Source organism: Mus caroli, chromosome 13 (genome assembly GCF_900094665.2).
Source record: "Mus caroli chromosome 13, CAROLI_EIJ_v1.1, whole genome shotgun sequence".
In the NCBI taxonomy this organism is placed as follows: Eukaryota; Metazoa; Chordata; class Mammalia; order Rodentia; family Muridae; genus Mus; species Mus caroli.
The window spans coordinates 104,014,656-104,020,539 of NC_034582.1; the positions used below are offsets into that span (position 1 = coordinate 104,014,656).

General features: G+C 40.5%; 1 long non-coding RNA gene across 1 annotated transcript; it reads left to right on the top strand.

Moving 5' to 3' along the window:
* The first annotated feature begins 297 nt into the window (after positions 1-297).
* Positions 298-3,250, top strand: LOC110307614. Its single transcript, XR_002379438.1, has 3 exons — positions 298-490; positions 1,097-1,261; positions 2,270-3,250. It is a non-coding gene; the product is annotated as an uncharacterized LOC110307614 (long non-coding RNA).
* Positions 3,251-5,884: the final 2,634 nt, after the last annotated feature.

A 5,884-nucleotide genomic window follows, 5' to 3' on the forward strand; every position in this document is an offset into this window, starting at 1 on the left:
CCCATGGGGCAGTTTCTATCTGAGCATATAAACACCTAGGTATGTACCATACCTTCTAGACATGCCTCCAGATTTAACAGCTTTGTTTACCGTTTCCCTAGCTGTCTATCACTAACAAGAATCTGTATCTCCCACATCTGACAGGACGTGCATCACCTACAAGGGAAGATGAATAGCTGCAACCATTGTGTCATGAAACCCATCCCCCATACAGCTTCTTCATACAATGAGGAAGACTGGGTTGGCAGAGAGGAAATACACACTTTTTTTCTTTTGAAAGCTTACAATATAAAACTTAGTACAGTGTACACAGCCAAGTCGCTATTTCCTTTTAGTACAAGTTAAACATAGATTCGATGCACCAGAAGAATGTGGGAAGCATAATTTTATGCATCTGTAAGAATGCTTTATCTCACAAGAAGGCGTTTAAACATCCTGCAATGGCTGAAGCCTATTAAATACAGGAGTAACTGCCATTTCTAATGAGCAGGTAACAGATCTCTTACTTCTTTTGTATGGTTTGACATGTTAGCATCAGATGATTAAAAATACATTCCCTCATTTCTTGTGTTTGTATTTTATCATTATACGAATTACCATCATAACACTCTTTGTATAATAATATATTAATGTTAAATAGGGACCCTTGTCTTAAAATATTTCAGAGATGTTTACCACCTAACAAACAAATTAGATGCCCCTCTCTGCCACATGTTCTACCTTGTCACTTTGTAAGCCCACAACTTTCTAATCACATGTCCCCATCTGCCCTGGGATGGCCTTAAAAGCAGAGAGGGCTGGAAGTTTGCTCAAGATGTTCACAGCTAGCCACAGTGTGAAGAGTCCCCAGGAGCCCAACAGAGTAAGTTCAGTTCTGACTCCTGAGTCTGATCAAGAACCTGAAATATTGAGAGGAGATTATCTTCTTTTCTGGGCAAGTCTTATACTAATGTGTCACACAAGTCTATACGTATGTTATTTCTGCTAATGTTAAAGGGAAAAGAATTGTTTAACTCTTATAAGGAAGTCACTATTGTTAAAATTAGGAAGTACATCATACTCGGGCCTATTTGAAACTCATGTGTTCTGTGTATAGGTTCGTCTTTTCCAGAATGTTGAGACATGCTGAGTTCTGTCCAAACTCCTGTGTTGCTTTTATCCCTCAGAGCATCTCACTGTCCACTGCCAGCTAGCCCTGTTAAACCCTTTCAGCAAGAACACACACGGGGAAATTCTAGGCCTGACAGGATTTTAGGGGAAGGTATGTGGCCTCCTCACTTTTTTCTCTTTCTTCTTTGGGTGGCAAGTGGACTTCTTCCTCAGAGCTGAGCCACTGAGAGTAAGCAGCTGTAAGTTAATGGTTCCTCCGCGGCACTCACACATCCACCAGGACAATCAATTTATACAAACCTTGAGTTCTTTTTTTCTATTAATTAAAACAATACTCACCGGAAGGCATACAAAGAAGGAAATGGATTTTATTGTGATATATTTTCATACATATATAAAGATTATTGCTTGTTATTATTCTGAATAAGACCCTGGAGACTCTGACCCATAGATAAGGTGAGATTCAACTGCATTCACGTGCATATACACAAACACACACACACACATGCACACGCGCGCGCGCACACACACACACACACACACACACACTCCTAGAGAGGGCAGGGAGAGAGAATGCATAGGATAAATCAAAGAAAACACGGGGTTTAGAAAGCCTCCTTCATGGAAAAACATACATTGTTATTACTAACTTTTATCTTTATCATCATGCGCGAATATTCCCACAGGGCAGTTTCTCTCTGATACCTGCTGCACCTGACCTTCCCCATCCTACATCCATACATGAAGGACCCAGAGAGGACCAAGTCTATCAGGTTCTACATAACACTGACTTTACCCCTACTCTTCTCGTCTGTCCCTTGAACTCTTCCCATCCCTTTGTCCTGGGACAATGTCTCTTGGGGGAGAACATTGAGGAAAATCTCTAGGAAGTATCTTAAGAGTGTGGATTCATTAGAAACCTGCTACTGATGAACCCAAGGTCTTTGCTAGTCTTTTCACCCTCGGGAGTTGTTCTGCCTGAGAGCTTGCTTTTGGTTCATTCAGACCACTGCTCTAATGCCTTGCCCACCAAGTTCCCAACACTGACTCTTCTAGCATTATTTATCACATCACTCAGTTGGAATTCTTGAACCTTCATTTTCTTGCTTTTTTAAAAATTTATTCTTCTTGTTCATGGATCATTCTGTTGATATTCTAGGTTAGCCACTGCTCTGTCTACTGAGGTATATGTTCTGGGACAACAGGACAGTGCCTCTATCCCCAGGGCCTGGAACAGTGCCTGGGATACAATGACTGAATCCTTGTAAATACCAGCTGGATTTGCAACTGAGAGTTTCTCAGAGATGAGCCAATTTTACTTCAAAAGCGACATCTACTCACCCAGACCCCATTCGAAGAGAGCTGGGGAAATCAAAAATTATTTTTAAATATTTAGAACTATAATTTATTCTATTCCAACTTCTTCTGATATTATTTGTGAACCCCATCACTTTCTATAACGTCCAAGGTTGTGTTACAATTTTGCCTTCATCCATAATATTCTGAGCAGAATGCTTTCCATCCTGAGCTCCCAAAACACTTCATAACTCACTCTACAACAACGACCCAAGTCCTCAGGAGGTATGGCAGCAAAGCAGGTGTGACAACGGAAGCAGGAAACTGAGAGACTGTACCTTCCACTGCAGTCACAAATCAGAGTGAGCTGCAAGTGAGGCTGGGCTATGGACTCTCTCTGCCCTCCTCCAGTCTTGTACTTCCTCCAGCAAAGCCACAGTATATCCCAAACAGAAATATCAGTCAGGGACCAAGTATTCAAGTGCCTGAAGCTACTGAGGACATTTCTCATTCAAACCACACCTCTATACCGGATGCCCACTCTACCTGGCTAAAATTCTGCTTAACTACTCAATGCAAGAAGAATTTGTTTCTTAACTTGTCAGGGAATTCCTTAATCTCTTTGAAAATTAGTTTTCTCACCCTGTAACTAAGGGAGAAAAACAAACACTTTAATATAAACAACTTTGTTTCTCTCTCTCTCTCTTCCTTCCTTCCTTCCTTCTTTTTTTTAAGAAAATGCATATATCAAAACTTGTGAACATCTGCTTCCATAGGTTGCAAAGACAACCTGTTGTTTATTCAGAATATTCTAGAGAATAAAACATCTACCTACTTTTTTGTTACAATGAGGTAAATGCTCTACTTCATATAGTTGTCCTGAAAATAGGCAGATAGCTGCAGTATTCTTTAACCAGACTGTGATTCCCCATGTGAATAATAACTCTAACTTACGACTTTGCAAATGTGGAGTCATATTTCCCTATCAGAATTATCTTGGTTACCTGCTAAAAACACCAAGGAATCAGTCTCCAGAATTCAGGCCCACAGTGTAGGAAAAGTCTAACAATGCACTTTTTTTTTTGGTTTTTCGAGACAGGGTTTCTCTGTATAGCCGGGGCTGTCCTGGAACTCACTTTGTAGACCAGGCTGGCCTTGAACTCAGAAATCTACCTGCCTCTGCCTCCCAAGTGCTATGATTAAAGGCGTGCACCACCACCTCCTGGCACAATACACATTTTTTAAATTATAACTCAGCCTTATTCTTAGGTAAACTTCAAAAAACATTTCAGGACTGGGTTCACTATTTCAGGCAATGTGTGTTCTGCTCATTTTAAGTCACGGAGTAAACCTGCCTTTCGTATGTCTCCATTTTGCACAACTCATTTGAAAGACTCCTTTCGATGTCCAAGTAGTGTGCATCATAGTTATATTGTGAGAAATAAATTATCTGAATCCAGCGATCTCAAGAGAGCCAAATATTCAAAACCTGTGCCTTCAGATTCCTGCACCAGATTCCATGTATTTTATTTGTTGGTTCCCTCGGGAATGTTCAAAGCACCACAGGAAGTTAGGCAAACAGAGAAAAGTGGAAACTTACAAAAGCCAGGCAAAGGAATGGAAATACAGCCAGTGACACCATTTATCAAGGGCAAAGAGCTACAAATAGTTCAATTGTTTTCATGTGTATTCTGCTTCATGGCAACAAAAATTGTCAATGTGTACATTACTAGTAACTTATTAGAAAGCTGAACATATGCATAGACCATTTTCTTAGGAAAATCAGCCACAGGAAATGCTTTAGGGATTTTTTCAATTTGTCAATATGAAATCATTTATTGTTCGCTTCTCTAGAAAAAAAAAAGAGCTCCATTCCATCTCTACCCATTTTGGAAATGTGAAAAGGTTATGGTTTGCAAAGGATACAAAGTAATGAAGCAGACTTCTTCCAGACCTCTTCAGGCTCCTACTGCAGAAGAGAGAGCAGGCGGAGCCTGAGACGCAGGTGTGATGGCATGTGCTTGTCATCTGGAGGAGAACCAGAAGGGTCCTGCATTCAAAGCCAGCCTTGGCTACATGATGAGTTGAAGATCAGCCTGGGCTATATAGTGAGATTCTGTCTCAAAACGAGCTAACTAAAAAAAAAACTACACAAAGTTTCCAACTACTCTACATAGAAAAAGAGACTTGTCAGCAAAATCTGAAACTTTGGACTATTCAGCAACTAGAAAATCTTGACCTACCCCAAAGGAGAGAAGACTGTATAAAGTACCAATCGAGGAAAAGAGAACTGGAGCCTTAAGGGCAAAGCCAGGATTGATGTCTTTTAAGCATCATTTAAGGCCCCGACTTGTTCTAATTGCTCAGTAACCATCTGCAGTTAACGACAAACTCTGGCTAAGCTTCGGCAACTTTGAGGAGTCGTAACAGTCACTTGGAAAATTTTTCTCGGAGAAAAACAACATAAACCCCAGGGATAAACATGGGCTCATTTCTCTAAAGTGACCCGACAGCTTCTACAACAGTCATGACTACCTAGGGCGCCGTGTCATCAGAAATGTTTAAGTGAGCCTTCCCCCAGCAGTCTTCCTCTTCTTCACTGGGGACTGCTTATCTTAATGGGGTTCTGTTTACTTTGCCTCTTTTCCTTTCAAAAAGACATACGTGGAGAGAAACGATGACATATTTAAGAAAACGAATAGGATTTGAGTGTCCATTCCCAAGATCAGTGGCCTGAATCGCCCTAGGAGTAATCCCGGTTCCAGTGGAGATTAAAAGTTCAAGAAGGCCACATGAAAAACAAATAAAAGCACCAGAAGGAGATTACTCTGTACTGGATTGAATTACTTCCCTTTGGCACATGGACTGTTTTCTTGTGATGGCTCATTTTGGCTACAACAGAGAGCTGTGGCAATAACCACACCCCCTGATGGTGAGGGACTGGTCAGTTCCGAAAGGTTTACAAAATTAGTAATGAGGGCTTGATTTCAGGCATGGGATTCCTGCCTGCCTTGATACCTCTGTGTTTGCATGTTTCTCCATGTAGCATCAAAGTATATTACTGAATAACCTATGAAATGGAGGATCCTAGAGCTAGTGAGAAAAAAAAAGTTGCTGTGGTCTTAACAAAATTCAAAAAAATTTAAAAGAGGATATTCAATATACTCTTCCCAGAAGTAGAAAAAAATAATCCAAAATTCATGTGAGACCAGAAGAGATCCCAAATAATCAAAGCACTCCTGAGATTAAAGAACACAGTGGAGGTTTTATTATTCCAGATCTCAAGATAGATCATAGGGCCATAGGAAAAAGACCAACACAGCACTGGAACAAAAGCAAACTTGCAGACTAATGGAACAAAACAGAAGACCTAAACTTGAGTGCACATGATAGCTACCATCTGATATTTTACAAAATGGCCAAAAACTACACCAGAGAAAATAGTGCCTTCAATCAACAGTGCCTAGAAAGCACTATC